We start from the raw sequence: 22,647 nt of genomic DNA, 5'->3' as shown, positions 1-22,647 counted from the left end.
AAAAAACTTCGAAGAAGTACCGGAAAACAAACAACTCTTTTTTTTTTTTTTTTTTTGAAACAGAGGAGTAACGAAGAACAAGCCAAAAAGGCACTAAAACCGCAGCAAAGAACGCAACGGGGGCCTCTCTGGGGCCACGAACGAGTGATACACGTCCATTCTGACCGCGGAAAAAGAGAGACTGAGGAGCACGCTGTAGCGGGCAGAAAGACAGTCGCGCATGCGCGATGTATGCGGATCTCGCGAGAGCTAGCAAACTTCTGTTGCTAGGAAGATCTTCCGATCCTGGGGCTGCCGTGGACGTCACCCATCAATGAGAACAAGCAGCCTGCTTGTACTCGGAGAATAAGAAAACACAGTAAAAAACAATTAAAAAATGCATAATGGACTAAATATGGATGTTGTAGTAATACAAAGAGGCAAATAAAATGCAGGCAAGGATACAAAATAATCTACAATACGTATATACAAAATGCAGGCAAGAATACAAAATGATCTATATTGCGTGTATTATCCTTAGATATAAAATCAATGTAAAAATGACTAAATGGACAAACGAAGTCTACATAAGCAGTGAATGAAACACTAGAAAGTGAGAAACACTCATATAACAAAATCACTCATATATAAAGGATCACTAATATATAAAAAAAAAAATACAAAAAAATAAACAAAAAGGATCACTAATATATAAAAAGGGAGCTGGCAAAACAAACCCACCCGCTGATAGGACAAGGAAATATACTGGTGCCTGTAGTAAAGATATCCTGGTATAACTGCATGTAGTTAGATAACTGTAATACAATGCATAACAGACAGAGATAGAATAAAGCACTAAGCTTGAATGAATATGAAAAATATGTAAATCTGTCCCTAAAGTATATAAGAAACTTATAATTATATGTAATAATGTAAAGATGGCAACTAAATGGATTGTGACAATAACCGGTTATGAGAATTAAAAATAACCAGGTATAAGCATAAACTGGTTATACTGTAAGCTCTAACCGGTTAGTGGCAATGCTAGCCGAGCTGATAGACTACTATAAAGTGCGGATCTGAGTAAAAACGTGATAAAAATGTGAAAAAATGTTTAAAAAAAAAAAAAAAGGGGGGCATACTTCATTCTCCGACACTGAAGCAGTGGCAGTTTCGGCACCAAGACAACTTTTGGATAGCATCTTCGGATCTTGGATAAGTTCACTGCCATCTCTCTGCATCAAATGTTCTTTTTTCTACATTTTTTATTTTGATCCGAACTTTTTGGTGGTCGGTTGTATCGGCTCAGCTAGCATTGCCACTAACCAGTTTACGCTTATACCCGTTACTTTTAATTCTCATTGTCATGCTCCGTTTAGTTGCCATCTTTATTATATATAATTACAAGTTTTCTTATACCCTCACTTGATCCTTTTCCATCGCTATGGCTAAAGATTGACAACTTACAACTCCTTCCCAAATCATTGATCTTAATCAATAATAGTCTTTCTTCTGGTCAAATACCCAACTCTTGGAAATCTGCTATTATCTGTCCTACCCTTAAAAAGTCCTCTCTCGGCTCTCAGGTCCCCAACAACCACCCAGTGTCGAATCTATTTTTTTTAATTTAAAATACAGGAAAAGATAGTTCATGTCCAATTATCGGCATCCATTGATAAAACCTTGATCCTTCACTGAAAACAATCTGGCTTTAGACCCTATTCCAGCCATAGAAGTCAGTGCTGTGGGTACTTGAGCACCCCCAATATTGAGAAAATTCCTTGTGTGTGTCCAGGGAGGGGTTATTTCCATTGGGCTTAGCACCTGCAATAATTTTGAAAAAGTTGGCACCTATGATGCCAGCAATGGAACTGTCACTGCAGTACTTCTAAGTGAAATACACTCACATTTGGATAAACACAATATAGTTCTGGTAGTTTCTCTGGATCTATCGTCCACCTTTGATCTGGTTAATCACTCGCTCTACTAGGGATATCAGCATCTGTCTTTTCCTGGTTTACTTCTTTTTTCTTTCAAATCATGACTAACGGGTGGTCACCTCTTCTTCCAAGCTACCCTTCGACCTCTGACGTGCAGTGTTTCCCAGGGTTCTGTTCTTTCCCCCTTCTTAACAATTTCCTTAGCCCTCTTGCCGCTCTCATTAAATCGTATGGTATTTCCTCTCATTTTTATGCAGATGACATCCTATTGCTATTCCCAATCAATCGATATTCCCCCTCCATCCAACCATTGCAAGACTGTCTTTCTGCAGTCCAGAAATGGCTTTTGGATCAAGGACGGCTTTAAATAAAGACAAAACAGTAGCCTGGGAGGAAGTCGGAGCCCAACTGCAGCTCCAAATTTGTTTGAGACTCCCATCATTCCAGTTTCTTCTTTTCATTATTTAGGCTTTTTCTTAGATTCCCATTTGACTTTTTCACCACAGGTATCTAAGTACATAAGTAATGCCACACTGGGAAAAGACCAAGGGTCCATCAAGCCCAGTATCCTGTCCACGACATTGGCCAATCCAGGCCAACGGCACCTGGCAAGCTTCCCAAACGTACAAACATTCTATACATGTTATTCCCGGAATTGTGGATTTTTCCCAAGTCCATTTAGTAGTGGTTTAAGGACTTCCTTTAGAAAACCACCTAACTCCTTTATAAATTCTGCCAAGCTAACCGCCTTCACCACGTTCTCTGGCAACAAATTCCAGAGTTTAATTATGCGTTGGGTGAAGAAACATTTTCTCCGATTTGTTTTAAATTTACTACACTGTAGTTTCATTGCATGCACCTTAGTTCTAGTATTTTTGGAAAGCGTGAACAGACGCTTCACATCCACCTGTTACACTCCACTCATTATTTCATATACCTCTATCATGTCTCCCCTCAGCCGTCTTCTCCAAGCTGAACAGCCCTAGCCTCCTTAGTCTTTCTTCATAGGGAAGTCGTCCCATCCCCGCTATCATTTTAGTCGCCCTATGCTGCACCTTTTCCAATTATATTCACCTCACTTTTCAACCACGCCAGCTGTCTTTTGGACTTCCGTCTTTCTTTTCTAATTCGCGGAATATGTTTGGCCTGGGCCTTCAGGATGGTATTTTTGAACAGCGTCCATGCCTGTTGTACAGTTTTACTCTCTCAGTTGCCCCCCTAAGTTTTTTTTAACCGTTCTTCTCATTTTATGATAGTGTCCTTTTTTAAAGTTAAATGCTAACATATTTGACTTCCTGTGTAGAGTTATTCATGGTTGATATCAAAACTGATCATATTATGATCACTGTTATCAAGCAGCCCCAGTACAGCTGCTCCATAAAGCTGTCCTTGATTTCATCAAGGAATTGTACCTCTCTAGTGTGTCCCGATGTTACATTTACCCAGTCTATATTTGGATAATTGAAGTCACCCATTATTATCGCATTGCCCATTTTGTTTGCGTCTCTGATTTCTTTTATCATTTCTGCGTCTACCTGCTCATCCTGGCGAGTCGGACGGTAGTACACTCCTATCACTGTCCTTTTCCCTTTTATACATGGAATTTCAACCCACAATGATTCAAAGGTGTGATTTGTGTCCTGCTGAATTTTTAATCTATCTGAGTCAAGGCTCTCGTTAATATACAATGCTGCCCCCTCCACCAGTCCGGTCCACCTTATCACTACGATATACTTTGTACCCTGGTATGACAGTGTCCCACTGGTTATCCTCCTTTCACCAGGTCTCAGTAATGCCTATTATATCCATTTTTTCATTTAGTGCCAATATATTCCAACTCATCCATCTCATTTCTTAGACTCCTACCATTTGCATATAGACATTTCAGAGTATGTTTGTTGTTCCTATTTGCATGATGCTTAGTACTTGACACTATTGATTTGCCATCTTTTGTCTGATCTTTAGTTGTATTTAAGGGCACCTGGCCTACCACAATCTGTTGCACAACCTCACTATCCAGAAACCCTATCTTCCCTGTTTGTGAGGTATTCTTGCAAGATACCTTATCCCGAACCATGCGCTTTTGAGTGACTGTTGGCCTTCCCCCCATTTCTAGATTAAAAGCTGCTCTATTTCCTTCTTAAAAGCCCATGCCAGCAGACTGGTCCCACCCTGGTTAAGGTATGTAAAGTATGTAAAACCACTTTTTTATTCTCAGACAGCTGTGCGTAGTCAGGAAGTACTTGGATTTCAATGCATTCCATTCACTCATCCTGTCGTTATTAATTTCTAGATTGGATTATGGCTATATCATTTACTTGGGTTCCCCCGGTTATGTACTTAAATGAGTTCAAACATTAAAAAACACTGCTCTCAGACTACTTTGTCATACTAAGAAATTTGATCATGTCTCCTCCTTACTCCAGAAATATCATTGGTTTCCTGCTGGTCAAACAATCATTCATTAATTGTTTACCATTACCTTTAAAGCTTTTAGTATAGGTTCTCCACAATACTTATCTAATCTCACTATTCCCTACTCTCCAATGTGTCTTCTTCGATCTACAAATGATTTTTGGTTATTTCTCCCTAATCCTAAACATGCTACTCTTGAAACAACCCGGCATTGTGCATTTTATTTTGCTGCTCCATTCCACTGGAACTCTCTTCTCCATGAAATCAGGACTGAACTCTTCTATAAAAAAAAATTTAAATCTGCCATAAAGATTTGGCTTTTCCATCAGGGCCTATAATATCCCATGGGATGTTTACTGCTGAAGGCTTGAAACTCATTCCCTTTGTCCACTGCTATTTTACCCCCCCCCCCCCCCCCCCCACACACACACACACACACTTCTTCCCCCAAAGTAGTAACCTATTCTGTAATTCCCCTTACCGCTCTCATAACCTTCCTTTATGTTTGCTTAAACTTTGTGGAATGAATGCACTTACTTTCCTGTCAACAATTGTAGTTCTTTTCTTTTTGCTTATTACTTGTGTTTTCATTGTACAATGCCTAGATCTACCTGCTAGTTTAAAAAGCGGTATATCAAGATTTTCAAATAAATAAATTGTATTAGTAATCCAACTACATGCAATTATACCAGGATATCTTTACTACAGGTACCAGTATGTTTCCTTGTCCTATCAACAGGTGGGTTTATTTTGCCAGCTCTCTTTTTATATATAAGGGATCCTTTTAGTATATTTTTTGTAGATATTAGTGATTGTTTTATACATGAATTATTTTGTTATATGAGTGTTTCTCACTTTCTAGTGTTTCAATTGCTGCTTAGACTTCATTTGTCCATTCAGTCATTTTTACAGTAATTTTATATCTAAGGATATCATACATGGAATGTAGATCATTTTGTATTATTCCCTGCATTTTGTATATAAGTTATATAGATCATTTTGTATCCTTGCCTGCATTTTGTTTCCCTCTATTATGATTACTACATCATCCATATGCAGTCCAATATTCGTTTTTTTATTTTATTACAGTGTTTTTTTTGTTTTTTTACTATTGCTTATGGCATTTCCCTTATTCATACTCTGTACATTTTACATCTGTTTTTATACAGTGCTGTCCTTGACCCCTGAGGCAGGTGGGTTTCTCAACAAGACATGGTCCCATGTCGGATCTTTGATTGGTGCAAATAAAGGTGTTTTGTTCAACACTTTCTGCTTTGAAGCTTGTATTACATTCTCTACTCTTCTGTCTTCCTTGGACCTTTCGTAGAGGTGTTTTCCTGTTTGTCGTGGACTACTGATATTGGAATTGGGTCATAGCCTTGAGTATCCAAACATTGAACCACCAGTTACCCTTCCTCCCCAATGGACTAGAGAGACATTGGTGTGGTAAGCCTCAACCCTGCGACCCTTTGAGGTTTTGATGTCGATGTCTCCCATACAGGCATTGTGAGTGTCTTGAGGATTGACCAACATCCCTCTGTCTCAACATCAATGTCAAAGCCACAGTATCTTACTGAGCAAATAGGTGGTTCCATTCACTGTTCAAAAGTCTTCATAAGCTGCTCCTCAAAAGCTGCCATTGACAAAGACAGGTGTAGCCACAGCCTTCTGAGTCACCAGAGTAGTATTAGAAACAGTCTCAGGTCCGTGTAGGCTGTCATACCCCTTCCAACTGACAGATCCTCATAAAGATGCTTCAAGGACACTGGTTAACTTGGTGCCTCAACCCACTTGGCATACCATGCTGTAACGAGATGCGATACTGATGTGCTTCAGTTTGTACCTGGAAGACATCTTGGTCTCCCAGCATCAATAAAGACAAGGACCAAGCCTTCCTCTACTTTGGTTAAGACTCAGATGATTACCAGTATCGATACTCGACACTGAAGCACTCAATGCTGATGCATTCCCAATGTCCACTGCAGCTTTAGGACCAATATTTCCACTGCCAAAACCAAAGGACCAGATTTGTCCATACCAAAAACTTGTTTGTACTGATACTCACAACCACAAATCTCTCTTTTGGACATCTGAACATAGCACTATAACCAGGCCCCAGGCATTTCAGGCACCTGTTATATCCATTATTGATACAGTCATATTGCACCAGGTGCACTTCTTAAAGCCACTGCAGGCTCTCTTTTGAGATATGTAATCCAGAAAAATACCCAATGCGAAATCAAACTTGATAATAAAAACTATCCTAAGCTTGAGGTTTGAACCAAAAAAAAAAAGGAAATTTAAGAACAATCAAAACTAAGGCACTAACGAGGAAAAAAACACCACACAAAATGTCTGATGTGAGCTCTGCTGATATGTGTCCAAACAACTCCATGGAAAGGTGAAAACAGAGGCAGTCCTGCAAAACTGAAGCTCACAGGCAGCCGTACAAATTTTATATATTTCATCTATTATCTGCTTACAACCTAAACGGCGTACAATAAAACACTTATTTATAAAATCTACACAAAACAGTCCTTCTAAACAGACAAAACTGGTATCGACAAAATTAAATCATTTGCACAATCATAAAATAAAGGCCTGCATGAAAAGTTGCAATTTTAACTGTTTGCTAAAAATTAAAATCTCATACAAATGCCTTAAAACAGAAGGCAGATTATTTCAATGCAAAGGACCTGCAACTGAAAAAGTTGCTTCCTTTGTGTCTGCATTGGACTATATTCAGCAAATGGCACCCAAATTTGGGCACTGAAAAAATGCGTACTGCGCACTATTCTATAAACGGCGCAACAAGTTGGGTGCCATTTACAGAGTAACACTGAGATCCATTCACACCTTTGGGCACAAGGATTTACACCAACTGAAACCTTGTGTAAATCTTCGTGTATAAATTAGGCTCAGATCCCCCAAATTCTATAATATTGAGCGCATCTTTAGTGAACACCCCAACCCTCCCATGGCCATGCCCCCCTTTTAAGTTATACACTAAAAGATTTACGCGAACATCTTTACAGAACAGCACTTAGCAAGATGCGCACATAAATCTGAATTGTTGACAACACTAATAATTGATTGTTAGTATCCAATTATTGGCATCAATTTGGTTCATCACTCAATTGCGCATACATCCAAATTTACACCCTGGGGTCGTGTGTTCAATTCAAAAGCAGCACACAAAGCAATCCTCCATCACCACCAACATCAGATCTGAGAGGCCTGTCTGATACATCTGTAAAGCTTGAGCCAAAAATAAGGCTGCTCATGATTTAAAAAATTCACATAGATTGACAGTAAAATTTTAAATAAAATCCATAACTGTACCAGTAAACAAGGAAAGGATTGCAAAACAGGAGTAATATGTTGCTGCTGAGGCATGTAAGTCACTAGCTAAGGGTCAGGGCCATTCACTAAAGATGCTGGTAATTGTAAACAAAACAGGAGCTGGGCAGACTTCTACAGTCTACGCCCTGATCGTGACTGAATAGGTAGGGATGGGCTGGAGTGTAAATTTTAAGGGGCTTCAATGTTAGCTTCAGAACTTAGTACAAGAACAGTATTGGGCAGACTTCTACAGTTTGTGCCCTGAGAAAGGCAAGAACAAATCAAACTAGGGTATAGATATAAAGTATCACATACCATGTAAAATGAGTTTACCTTGTTGGACAGACTGGATGGACCGTACAAGTCTTTATCTGCTGTCATTTACTATGTTACTATGCGCAAAAGATTATAAGCCACTTTGAACCGAAACTTGTTTGGATAACAGTGAGATGCAAGAATGGATAAATAAATAAATACACAGAATTTGGGGGATCTGATCCTAATTTACACATGAGGATTTACACCAGGTTTCAGTTGGTGTAAATCCCTGCACCCAAAGTTGAACATGGATCCCAGCGCAATTCTGTAAATGGCGCTCAAATTGAGCGCTGTTCATAGAATACCTACCAACAGTAAAGTTTTCAGACAAGTATAAGCAACCCTTAAATTTAGGGCACTGCAATAATCAACCCTAGACAGCATCAGGCTCTCTACAACTGTTCTAAAATCTCCAGAAGGAATCATCAGCTTAATTGTAACAAATGTATTTGATAGATGACTATTGTTGCAATAATCTGGGACTGTATAGGAACCTGTTTATCTAAAACTACTAGCCTCACGATTTTATCTGTTAATGGGATTATCTGATCTTGAAATACAACTGGCAAGGAAGGCGCCACCTTCCTTCAACAATCATAATCTCAGTCTTAGACAAGTTCAAGGTTAATCTATTCAAGTACATCCATTCAGATATCTTTTACATAAGACCATAAGAATAGCTATACTGGGTGTGTGTCCATCTAGCCCAGTATCTGCTTCCAACAGTGGTCAATGCAGATCACAGTTACCTGACAGAATCCCAAATGGTAGCAAGATTCATGCTACTGATCCCAGGGACAAGCAGTGGTTTTCCCATGTCTATTTCAATAACAGACTACAAACCTTTCCTCCGGGAACTTTACCAAACATTTTTTAAACCCAGATATACTAATCGCTGATACTGCATCCTCTAGCAATGAGTTCCAGAGCTTAACTATTCGTTGAATAAATAATATTTCCCCCTGTTCATTTTAAAAGTAATACCATGTAACTTCCTTGAGTGTCCCCCTACTTTTTGTATTTTTTTAAACAGTAAAATACTGATTTATGTTTACCCGTTCTACACCACTCAGTATTTTGTAGACCTCTATCATAACCCCCCTCAGCAGTCTCTTGTCTAAGCTGAAGAGTCTTAACCTCTTAAGTCTTTCCTCATTTGAGAAGAGTTCCATCCTCTTAATCATTTTGTTTGGCTCTCTTTGAGCTTTTTCTAATTCTGCTATATCTTTAAGATACGGCAACCAGAATTGCACACAATACTCAAGGTATTGTTGCACCATGGAGCGAAACAGAGGCATTATAATTAGGACTGATTTTGCTTAAATTTATTTTAATTGCTATCAATCGCACAATTAAAGGTATTTTATTTCCCACTGCAGCTCCTTGTGACTCTGGCCAAGTCACTTAACCCTCCATTGCCCTAGGAACAAAATATGTACTTGTAAACCGCTTTGATTGTAGTCACAGAAAGGCAGCATATCAAATCCCATCCCCTTCCCTAAAAGACTGAATCTCCCTCCTTCCCACCACTAGATTCAACATCTCTCCTTTTCTCAACCTTCCCTCCCTCCCTCTCCTCTTCTCCCAGATCCATTTATCTCTCTCTCTCCTTCCTACCTCACAATATCCAGCACCTCTTCCTTCTTTCCCTCCAGTCCACCCCCATAAGCAGCAACACAAACTTGGTGGTGAGCAGCACCAAGCTCTTCTTGTGGCTTCTGGAGCTCATTGCTTCTGTCTTAGCTTCCATCAGTGCAATTCACACTTTTCCCAACACCCAGGGTTCGGCCCCCTCTCAATACCACCACTAGTCTACCTTAAAGTGGTCTTCTGATGGTCCTGGGATTGGCAGTGTTGCATATATATTCCCTGTGGCCTACTCTGAAGCTCCCCCTCTGGCTCGGCCTGCCTCCTCTGACATTACTTCTGGTTTCTGCCTGAACAGCACAAGTCGGAGGGAAAGCTTCAGACAAGGCAACATATGTGCAACACTGCCGCTGGTGAGGATCAACAGACAACCACCTTTAAGGTAGACTGGTGTGAGGGATGGGTGATGTTGAATTGCTGATGGGGGAAAGATGTCGGATTGCACTGAGAACAGGGGTTGGCAGTGGAAGAGAGCAGAAGAGATGTCTGGAGGAGACAGGAGACACTACAATGTGATCATTTTTATCACAATTAATTATTTAATATATTAATCAAAGAGTTAACTGTGATTAAAGGGCAGCCCTAATTATAATATTCTTTGTCTTAGTTTCTATCCCTTCCCTAATAATTCCTAGCATTGTGTTTGATTTTTCAGCTGACACTGACTAAGACCACTTCGCTATGTCTGGTCCGGTCTAACAGGCTGAAACAACAACTGATGCTAGCATCACCATTCCAAAAGACAATTAGAAATCAGAAGATTTTCAGTTCTCTATTCCCCGTTCCTGGAGTCAAAATATGGAACTCTACACCTATTCCCATCAGAACAGAAAACAGCTACCTCAACTTCACAAAGAGGCTAAAAATCTCTCTCTTCCCAAAGATTGCTTCATAACAATCATAAGTACATAAGTATTGCCATACTGGGAAAGACCAAAGGTCCGCCAAGCATCCTGTTTCCAACAGTGGCCAACCCAGGTCACAAATACCTGGCAATCCATCATGACTGCTACCTCCCAGTTATCATCCATTATCCTTTCCTTAATGTTTTTAGTCTCTAATGTTTCTCAAACCTCACACTAACACTATTTGCTTTTATCTCACTTACAACGTAAACCAAACTGAACTCTGGAAAGGGGATATTAGTGGTATACAAGAATTTATTTGAATTTGAATTGTCCATGATGACACCTAGATCTTTTTCTTGGGTGCTGAATCCTATGGTGGAACCTAACATCAAATAACTATGATTTGGATTATTCTTCTCAATGTGCATCACTTTGCACATGTAAGCATTAAATTTCATCTGCCATTTGGATGCCCAGCGATTCAATTTTTCCAAGGCACAATCAAAAGAACTATCAAATGGGGGGGAAAAATTGAACGTCATCAGCATATAGCCAATAAGACAGAATCATGGCCTTGAACACAGAACATAATGGTACGAGGTAAAGAGCGCCAACAGATCTGATTCTTTGATAAGCAATAGATCCATTGGCTCTCATCACCATAAAACAATCCCCCCAACCAATTCAAAATAACATCTTCATTTTGAATAAACGTCTTAGCATAATAGAGTGATTCACTGTATTAAATGCTTAAACATTGAAAGCAATAAAACAATACTGTAGATCCCTATTCTGTTTATTGCCTTATCTCATCAACGGTAGACAACAAGAGTCTCAGTATCGTGGGACCTCTGAAAGTCAAACTGAAAATCATCTAAACACCTCCTCTTATCCACAAAATCAGCCAACTGAGTTACAAACTACTTTTACAATGATTTTTAAAACAGGTAGATTCGAAATAGACCTATAATTCAACAGTACTACAGGATCTAAAGATGATTTTTTTTTTAAATAAAGACTTCACAGTAGCTGTTTTCAAAGCTGAAGAAAATCATCCAGTCGCCAGAGAAATTCACTAAAGAGATTTTAAAATTACCTCTCTCCAGATTTCAGATGAACACAGATCATGATTGATTTAGTCAAGTACAAAAGATTTCAGTCACCATAACCTTACTTTCAACAGCATGCAAAAACCCTGACCACTAATTCACTGTATCTAAAGGTGCAGTCTCATCAAATAATTGTAAAGTTCCAAATTGTCTGTAAAACATATATTCTAGCAATTAAATAATTTGCAAAGTCATCCAGATTCACTTTCACCTCATCTTTCTTTATAGAGTTTAAGAAAATGCACAGTACAAAACAATTCTCTGGGTCTAATTCTAAGGTCGTTAAGCAGGAGTGTTTCCCCTGATGCAGCTAAGGTGAAGTCAGGATTCCTCATCGGGATGTGGAGTTATGCTGTGACTTTGGATATGAGGTAAGAGGCTGTTTGGCACATTTTGCACAGCATTTTTGTTTTTATTTTCCTGCTTCATCTACAACAGTTTTCACTTTTCCTGATATTGCCAGTAGTTTTGATGGAGTTTTTTTTCTGACCAATGATGGTTGTTTTGTAGTTTTTGCTGTGTGGTTTTAAGCAGGAGCGGTGTGCTGAGGTCTTTTTTTCACCACCATTTTGGTTGCTTGTTTGGACGTATTAGTTGATTGTCCTATATTGGGAGCAGTAAAACTATGTATGGTTTCCAGAAATTCATTTATTGTGTGTATTATGTAACATTTCCCACACCAGGCTCTATCAGTGACATCGCCTATGTTGAGGACTTATCCTGCTTATCCTCAAAGAAAAAGCTCTCACGATGATATACCTTGTGCTCAATCATTATTCCAGGTCCTTCCAATAGAGACCCCCCCCCAGAAAGCACAGGAAATGATCGAGGACATAATCCTTAAGTCTACCTTGAATATACTGAGGGGCCAAATTCATACATGCTGTAAAACTACAGTCAATACCTTAAACTGAACCCAATACAGGAGAGCCAATTTAGTGTGATTAGCACTGGTGATACATAATCACGTTTCCGCAACCCTGCAATTAATCTAGCCACTATGTTTTGAATCAGAAACAAATGGGGGGAAAAAATTCAGTGAGGCAACCCTAACAAAGCAGCATTCCAACAATCCAGTCTAGGGTAAAAGCAATGCCCTAGTAATAGCTGTCATATATCCATGAGATAAATAAGGGCATAAATGATGGATCTAATACAACAGGAGAAAATAGATACAAATATTCTTTCAACAAGAACCCCCCTAAAATTATAACACAACATAGCACCCATTCCTAAATCCAATCTGAATTAATTTAGATCCAACAAATGTTTTATTACTTAACCATAACACCTTAGTTTTCCTGATATTCAGCATTAACCTCAATTGTACAGACTAACCCTGCAATAATTGCAGTGTCTTATGAACAGAATCCCAACTCTTACCTCCCATGTGGAAGCAGTAACAAGATCTGGATGTGGCTTGTGTAAACATAAAACCAGAAACTGGCCTTTCACATTAATTGTGTGTTCCGCACTTGAAATACCGCCTTTTTGTAGATAACCGCACCAAATACAAATTACATAGTAACATAGTAGATGACGGCAGAAAAAGACCTGCATGGTCCATCCAGTCTGCCCAAGACAAACTCATATGTGTATACCTTACCTTGAATTTGTACCTGTCCTTTTCAGGGCACAAACCATATAAGTCTGCCCAGCAGTATTTCCCGCCTCCCAACCACCAGTCCCGCCTCCCATCACCGGCTCTGGTACAGACCGTATAAGTCTGCCCTCCCCTATCCTTGCTTCCCAACCACCACCCCCTCTTCCCCCCACCTGCTCCGCCACCCAATTTCAGCTAAGCTTCTGAGGATCCATTCCTTCTGCACAAGATTCCTCTATGCATATCCCACGCATGTTTGAACTCTGTTACCGTTTTCATCTCCACCACCTCCCTCGGGAGGGCATTCCAAGCGTTCACCACCCTCTCCGTGAAAAAATACTTCCTGACATCTTTCCTGAGTCTGCCCCCCTTCAATCTCATTTCATGTCCTCTCGTTCTACCGCCTTCCCATCTCCGGAAAAGATTCGTTTGCGGATTAATACCATTCAAATATTTGAACGTCTGTATCATATCACCCCTGTTCCTCCTTTCCTCCAGGGTGTACATGTTCAGGTCAGCAAGCCTCTCTTCATACGTCTTGGAACGTAAATCCCATACCATCCTCGTAGCTTTTCTTTGCACCGCTTCCATTTTTTTAACATCCTTCGCAAGATACGGCCTCCAAAACTGAACACAATACTCCAGGTGGGGCCTCACCAATGTCTTATACAGGGGCATTAAACCTCCTTTCTTCTGCTGGTCACTCCTCTCTCTATACAGCCTAGCAATCTTCTAGCTACGGCCACCGCCTTGTCGCACTGTTTCGTCGCCTTCAGGTCCTCAGATACTATCACCCCAAGATCCCTCTCCCCGTCCGTGCCTATCAGACTCTCCCCGCCTAACACATACGTCTCCCTTGGATTTCTACTCCCTAAGTGCATCACTTTGCATTTCTTCGCATTGAATTTTAATTGCCAAACGTTAGACCATTCTTCTAGCTTCTTCAGATCTTTTTTCATGTTTTCCACTCCCTCCGGGGTGTCCACTCTGTTGCAAATCTTGGTGTCATCCGCAAAAAGGCAAACTTTACTTTGTAACCCTTCCGCTATGTCACTCACAAATATATTGAACAGAATCGGCCCCAGCACCGATCCCTGAGGCACTCCACTACTCACCTTTCCCTCCTCCGAGCGAACTCCATTTACCACCATCCTCTGGCGTCTGTCCGTCAACCAGTTCCTAATCCAGTTCACCACTTTGGATCCTATCTTCAGGCTGTCTAGTTTATTTAAGAGCCTCCTGTGGGGAACCGTGTCAAAAGCCTTGCTGAAATCTAAGTAGATGACGTCCATAGCACGTCCTTGATTTAATTCTCCTGTCACCCAGTCAAAGAATTCAATGAGATTCGTTTGGCACGATTTCCCTTTGGTGAAACCATGTTGTCTCGGATCTTGCAACTTATTGGCTTCCAGGAAATTCACTATCCTTTCCTTCAGCATGGCTTCCATTACTTTTCCAATAACCGAAGTGAGGCTTACCGGCCTGTAGTTTCCAGCTTCTTCCCTATCCCCACTTTTGTGAAGAGGGACCACCTCCGCCGTTCTCCAATCCCTCGGAACCTCTCCCGTCTCCAAGGATTTATTAAACAAGTCTTTAAGAGGACCTGCCAGAACCTCTCTGAGCTCCCTCAGTATTCTGGGGTGGATCCCGTCCGGCCCCATGGCTTTGTAGGGAGACAAAATTGCTTTTTGGAGTACCCCACATTTCATATGTCAAACACGAGAAGAACTGATTCTCAACTGAGCCTGCTGCTCCCTATTCAACAGGGGATCTAAACCACTCTAAAACCTGTACACAAAAATATCCACCCCTTCCAACCCACTCGAGGAAATTTTGACATACCTGTTAATTTCCTTTCCTTAAGCCTGTCAGACCAGTCCAGATGAGTGGGTTATGTCCCCCTACCACCCAACAGAGCCAGGGGAAGGGGGAAGCTCAGAGCTGATTTCACTCCCCATCTTATTGGGGGCTGGTGCCACCGTCAACTTCTCAGTATCTTATGTCAATTAACTCCCAAAGCCAAATCTGATGCAGTGAAATCATCATTTCATTGTCACTAACCCAGGAATGAGAATTATATACATCAAAGGGTACAACTACCTTCATAGTGGGCTAAAACATACGAAGTGTTAACTTTCAGAATTTGTCAACCCTTGACTTCCATGGGTGGGTTCTGAACTGGTCTAGCAGGACTCAAAGAAAGGTAATTAACACCTAAGTCCCCATTTCCCCTTATTATCCATGCCAAGCCAGGTCAGATAAGCAGGATGTGCCCAAATTCTATTCAGATGAGCAGGAGGACTCCTACATATAAAGTGTCAAACTTCCAGACCTGCCATAACCATGCTGAGGCTCTTAAAGAAGGGGTGCAATGGAGGCAAGGGTACTGCCTTGTCTTTATTTTGACATCTGTGGAAACAGTTTACAACAAGATTTTAACTCAACCATTGAGCTCTCTCAAGTTCTGAGTTGACTAGCTGGCCATCTGAGACTTCTCAACTCTTGCTGGTTTAATCTAGGATGATCATCTGCGTGACCCCTCCTGAGATCAATATCTTAAAGACCAATGTGCCTTATTAGGAAACAACTCAAAGGAAAGAGGGGGGTGTGCGATCATTTCAGACCCCCTAAGTCCCAATTTGACACAGCACCACAGAGACAAGGAAGTGGCTGGGAACAGGCTGCACAAGGCTTATTTTCTTTTTCTTCTTCCAGAAACTAATCAGCCAATACTCAAGAGAGCTTACCTCTGGCCCCTCCCAAGAGCATGGAGACAAGACAGTAGGCACTGCAGCCACAAACCCTCATCAGAAGTAAGAGGAGGGTGAGGAACCCAGAACTGAATTTTGTACTCCCGGGTTCCTTAGTCTGTCCTCAGCCCATCCTAGTCCTTTTGTCTGTTCCCAAGGGGAAAAGGAAATCAGTTCCAAAGATCTTTTGCCCCCACACTTGATCTGTGCTCCACAGGGAACCTAGAGCAACAGCTTACCTGGGAGTAGCTTACTCATAGTTGCTGCACCTTTCCATATAAGTCTGGACCATCTGCTAAAGCCAAAGAAATATTGAGAAGCAGAAGGCAGCACCAGCCCCCTATGAGAGGAGTCAAGTCAGCACTGAGCCTTTTTCCCATCCTCTAGCTAACTACTGGCAGGGTGACATAACCCTCTTATCTGGGCTGGGCTGGTAAGGATAATAAGGAAGTACAGTTTACAGTATATCCTACAGCAGCAATATACCATCAGTATCACCATCCAATATTGCATGAATGTCATCACTGATGTAAGCAATAACTCTATGCCATGAACATGCAGAAGCCCAGACTGATAATCATCCAACACACAATTTGCCTTAAAAATTAATAATTAAGTGGGCACTAGTTTCTCTACAATTTTACCAAAAGAGGGAACATTAGAGACAGGACAGAAGTTCTCCTCCTGCCCCAAAAGAGGGGTCTTTGGCTCCAGGGCATGCTACTGATTGTTTCCATAAGGTCAAGAAACAGTCCTTCAGCAATGGGGAATTAACCATAGCACAAAGTCTCCTTTTCAAATATTACCCCCCTCCCCTCCCCCACACACATTTTTGTACAAGACACCACGCAAGACACAGTCTTAGCTTGCAGTATTTGAAGGATGGCATCCTGGAGACCAGCTCAAAAGTGTCTCAAGCTGGACTGATCCCCAAGCTCAACATTGACAGAAACAAAATAACAAAAAGATTACTATGTTACTGTATAAGTGAATAGAAACAAAAAAAGAATATCCAGATATATTTTCTATGTCCTGTTAGTCCACAATAATTTGGAGGGGTAGAGTTAAGAAAATGCATTACATGGAGATTTATTTACTACCAAAGAAATACATTTCAATAAGAGGCATTATGATATTCATCCAGAATTCCTAAATGTGCCAAAAGTAATCCTCTTGACTCCTCTGCACTGGACAATTTTTACTTTCTAGGGAAAACTAACCGTCCTGGATCAAAGATGACATATATGGTATTTAGCATACTTAATTATACATCTACAAGGACAACATAATACATACAATATACTAAGAGAACAAGCCTTTTGCCACACAGAAACAATATTCCTTGCATCTGAGTTTGCCTGATAATATCCAGTCCTTCTGACCAAGAAACTAAATTTGTTAACACCAAAAGTATAGTTTCATAATCATTCCCACATCCTTCTGGAACAGAAATATCACTGAAAAGATAGCTCTACTCACTGCCTCCAACGTAGACTGCTCCATCAAGGCCATAACATGTAAACTACATTCTCCACATTCAGTTCTACGGTATCAAGTTATCCTTTAACATCAATAAGATTTTCATTATAACTCTAGGCCAGCTTCCTCATTCTTTTCTTTATCTCAGAAATCTGAATGAAACATTTAGTAAGTCATTCAGCCTCACCAATGCAGCCCATAGGGTGTCAAGGGATACTGAAGACTGTCAGCTAGGCAGAGGAAACTGAAGAAAGCAGCTCACAGGTGATTAACAATTTCACCTCCTTTCCTGTGGCTCCATTGTCCTCAACTACAATATGCTGGGGTACTTTCTCCCAAACAGGATCCTGAAAGCCCTCTGTCTGCTGGACTGCCTTGTCCTCCCACACCAATCCTCTGTCCTTGCCAGCTGAAGTGCTCTTATCAACATGCCCTGGGTCCTGCTCTGGCTTTCAGAGGGCCTTTAGACTTCCTTTGTCAGATCTCCTCTGGGGAATGGGAGAAAAGAAACCTCTTCTCCAAGCAATCCTGAATCTCCACTTTTCAGGGCAACAAACTGAAGCCACACTTGTGGAAGATAACTGAAGAAAGCCAGAAATCCTCGACTGCTCCGCCACAAAAGAGGAGAATGCAAAGGGTACATACATAAGTACCCCTGCTTACACCAGTATAGTGCAAAGAAAAGAGAAAAGAAGAAAGAAGTTAAAAGCTCCTGCACCCTCTTCAGGTATGTGCTTCAATCTTGCTCCATCCCTTGATCTGGTCTTTTAATATTTTAATCTATTAAAATCAGTAAATACAAACTATTTTTACATTTAAAAAATTGCAGAAAGATGTCGTGCTTAACTTTATAGCATGTAAATTAAGGGTGCACAAGTTCAGTCAAGGGCCACAAACCAATTATTTAATTTATTTATTTACGCTTGATATACCCGCCTTTGCTAACAAGCAGTTCAAATCAGTGTACAATGAAGTATAAAAATATAGGAAACAGAATAAAGAAAGGAACTACAATATTGAATAGGAAAGAGTAGGTGAGACCATGCATACTGACTACAAGGTAGCGACTAGCAAGACATCATCACAACAGAGGAAAGGAGAAAGGAGGAGAGTAGAGAGAGGGCGGAGGGTGTAAGGAGAGGACAAGGGCCACTCAACAGCGAGAGACAGCACTGGACCCAATTTGATGAAATCTGAAATGCTTCTTGGAAAAGCCATGTTTTCACCAATAGACTAGAAATTTTTGAAGGAGACTTCAGAATGGATAGTGAGGGGCAAAGAATTCCACAGAGCTGGAACAGAAAAAAAGAACGCTCGATGTTTAGTGGATTTAACAGATGTCTGTTTTGGACTGGGTAGAATAACTCTGTGATCTTTTAGGGAATGGAGGACAAGGCAGGGTGAATAGGGAATCGTGGAGGAGGATAGATAGGGTGGGAAACCCATCTTATTTTTATTTATTTTATTTTTGTTACATTTGTACCCTGCGCTTTCCCACTCATGGCAGGCTCAATGCGGCTTACATGGGGCAATGGAGGGTTAAGTGACTTGCCCAGAGTCACAAGGAGCTGCCTGTGCCTGAAGTGGGAATTGAACTCAGTTCCTCAGTTCCCCAGGACCAAAGTCCACCAACCTAACCACTAGGCCACTCCTCCACTGTGTGCCTTAAAAGTGTACATGAGCAATTTAAAATGAATGCGTTGTTACAATCAGAAGCCAGTGATGAGATCTAAATAATGGGGTCAAAATGGCGAGTGTTGTAATGGAGTCTCAAGGCAGTGTTTTGAATAGACTAACTTTTTTTTTTTAAGAAAAGGACTGCAACTAAGATAGATGAGGTTACAGTAGTGTAGTCGTGTAACGAGTAGGGAACAAAAAGAGAATGAAATGAGTTGTGATCAAAATGTAGTCGGATAGACCAAAGTTGTCTTAAAACAAAGAAGCCTGATTTGCAAACCTGAGAGATATGAAAAGAAAAACATCAAGAATCCATTATTTCGCCAGTCTTGACAGGTATGACAGAAGTACTGAAGAGATTTAAAGGGGTAGTTAGATTTTCAAGATAATCATAATACATATGTATGAAGTAAATTTGAATACAAAGGAGGTAGATCTCTCCCATGCATATTCATTAGGGATATTCTGAAAACACAATCACTTTGAAGCCCTTGCAGACTTAACATGTGCACCCCTTATGAAGATATTTTGTCAAATTCTGTTCACTTGGGGGGTTCACTGAAATGTATAAGGCTTCCCAAAAGGCCCATCAGAGATATCTTACAAAATAAACCAGCCTGCCTTTAGAGAATACATATTACTTAAAAGCTGCACAGACAGGTACAGAAACCCAAATCACCATAGAGATGTGACCACATTTGAGACTATAAATTGATTCCTAAATTATGGCCCCTGCTCTGCTCCTAGTTCTTTGTGAGTTTTGTTCAGTTTAACACAGTATCCTAGTAAACGATGGCAGAGCAGGGTCAACTAATCTATTCTTGTTTCTAATGACAGACTACTTCTGTCTTTTTCCCATTTGTGCAGAAGAGCACACAAATTTCTATTGTCAAAACACTTGCTTCCTACTCCTTAAAAAGTTTCTTTGCTACAATATCAAAAACACTATCTAAATTAGTCAGCAAATTCAGCATAACCCTCTCCTTGAGGTGGCTCTTTCACCAGCTGCTTAAGGAATGCCTCTTGTAAGGCATCCAGAACACTGCTCTCCTAGCTGAAGTCACAGCAAGTAAGGTCCAGTTCACATTTGGTAGGCTGAAGTAATCTATAAGCAGGGCCTTCATTTCAAAAAACAATGTCAGTACTTTTTTTTATGAATGAATGAATACACGTCTTCTCTCTAATGGGAGTCCTGTATAGTATTCACATATATAATCTTTTCTCCAGGGCAACCCCAGTATTCTACCTCTCCCTGCTTTCCCTTTATTTCAACAGCTACTATGGTGTTTCTAACAAAGAGCTACTCATCTGTTTCTAATCTGCCTCTTCTGAAGATAATATAGCCTAGGTTGGTCATCACCCAAACCTGATTGCCATTACATCAAGATTCTGTGATTGGAACGATATCCAAGTTTTCTTCTGCCAAGATGACCTCTGGGCCTGATTTTGTTAAAAAAAAAAAACCTTGAGCAGTGTTATGCATGGTTCCCCAAACCTTTGCTTTCTTTTCCTGCATGTTGTCCATTTCATTATGTGCTATAATCTTTTGAAAACTTTCATTGTTTGTCCCACCTGTCTGTGGGGAAGTGCATTCTGTGCCTCTTCCCTAAATGCTAGTCTAACTAGGTCTTGAAATGAAGAGAAAAGACCATAGTCCCATTTCATTTGTAAATATTCTGATCAATGAATGCACATCCCCACTCAAATGTATCCAAAACATTTCAAACACCATCTGTTTAGCAATGAGTTCAAGTTCTTTGTAAGGGCAATTTTTTCTGTTCACCTCTTGTAGGCAGATGGCACGTTTGACAAAGTCACCAGATTCGGCTACTTAATAATCTTTCCAACTCCTTAAACCTCTTTTGAATGCTTATTAACCAACCATGGGCTAGATCCTTTGAACCTAGGGGTATGACTACATTCGGAGTCACCCGGTTTTCACATTTAACTTCTTGCAAAGATCTGCAAAGTTCTGTAGGACAGTAGAGAAAGCAGAAAAAAAAAAGCACTAACATCCAAATTACAGAAAAAAACCCACTGTCTATTACAAAGCCTGGAGTTAAAACATCAAAAGAGCCTGAAATGGTCACATTTCGCCTATATAAGGCTGCGTCTGAGCAGTAACTAAAGGGGATCACTGAAGCATTTCGCTCTAGAGCTAACAAATGCACTTGCAAATTGCCACAGCACTCCTTCTCCAGACCTCTTAATAACAGTAGAAATATACTAGTTTGGATAGTTTGTTTAAAAAATGACCCAATGCCTGCTCAAACTCATCCTATATAATAATTCTCACCTCCAACGTTCTAATGTGCCTGGGACCGTGGCTCCCTCGGAGGTGGTCTGCTAGGCAGTTTAGAATGCACTGACGTCAGTGATGTCACTGACAGCTGATTCCAAGGCAAGGGGAGGAGTAGGGAAACTACTCCTCCCCCTGCCTGGAAAACAGCTGTCAGTGCCCCCCCCTCGGCGCAACACCCAAGCCCCTGCCCTGCAAAACTGCGAGCCAGGCAGGGGGGGGAGTAGGCTCCTCCCCCTGCCTACCAATCAGCTCTCAGTGCCCCCCCTTCGGCGCAACACCCAAGCCCCTCTGCCCCGGCACAGCACCCAAGCCCTTACCCCCCCCCCCCCTCGACGCATCACCCAAGACCCTAACCCCCCCCCCCCCCTCTCGGGCACATCAACTCCCTCACCACCCGCAGACGCCAATACTAATGCTGTCTGGCCGCCACTGCTGCTTCTCCTGTGGAGCAGCAGCGGCCGGTACAAAAAGAAAAAAGCCAAAAAAAGATTTTTAACCTGAAACGCGGCTCCATAGACAGCCATCTGACATTGGCTGTCGTCACTGCAGCCACTCCTCCTCTCCCCTCCATATCACTGCCCCTGCAGGAAGACCCCGGAGGAGCGCAGCGACGTCAGAGGGGAGAGGAGGAGCGGCTGCAGAGATGACAGCCAATGCCAGATGGTTTTCTACGGAGCCGTGTTTCAGGTTTAAAATCTTTTTTGGGGTTTTTTTTCTTTTTGTACCGGCCGCTGCTGCTCAACAGGAGACGCAGCAGTGGCCGGACAGCGTTAGTATTGGCAGCTGCGGGTGGCGAGGGGGTTGATGTGCCCGAGGGGGGGTTGGGGTTTGGGTGATGCGCCGAGGGGGGAGGGGAGGGTCGCTGGACATGGGTGGCTGCAGGGGGAGAGGAGGGTCACTGGACATGGATGGCTGCAGGGGGGAGCAGGGAAGAGGGAGGTGGGGAGGGGGTCCTGAGACCAGATGGGTGGCTGCAGGGGAGGGCAGGGGAGACAGAAGGGATGCTGCAGGGGAGGCAGGGGGAGAGGAAGTTCGCTGGACATGGGTGACTGCAGGGGGGCAGGGGAGAGAGGTGGGTCGCTGGACATGGGTGGCTGCAGGGGGGCAGGGGAGAGGAGGGTCACTGGACATGGGTAGCTGCAGGGGGAGAGGAGGGTTGCTGGACATGGGTGGCTGCAGGGGGAGCAGGGGAGAGAGGAGGGCCGCTGCACGTGTGGCTGCAGGGGCAGAGGAGGGTT

The 22,647-nt window shown here is 41.7% G+C and overlaps 1 protein-coding gene across 3 annotated transcripts in view; it reads right to left on the bottom strand.

The window, feature by feature from the left end:
* The window catches only part of LOC115462832 (ubiquitin-associated protein 2-like), a 434,768-nt gene that overhangs the window by 196,254 nt on the left and 215,867 nt on the right, over window positions 1–22,647 (bottom strand). The window lies entirely within an intron of this gene.

This window comes from Microcaecilia unicolor, chromosome 2 (genome assembly GCF_901765095.1).
Source record: "Microcaecilia unicolor chromosome 2, aMicUni1.1, whole genome shotgun sequence".
NCBI classification, from domain to species: domain Eukaryota; kingdom Metazoa; phylum Chordata; class Amphibia; order Gymnophiona; family Siphonopidae; genus Microcaecilia; species Microcaecilia unicolor.
This window is presented reverse-complemented; position numbering and strand designations above follow the sequence as displayed.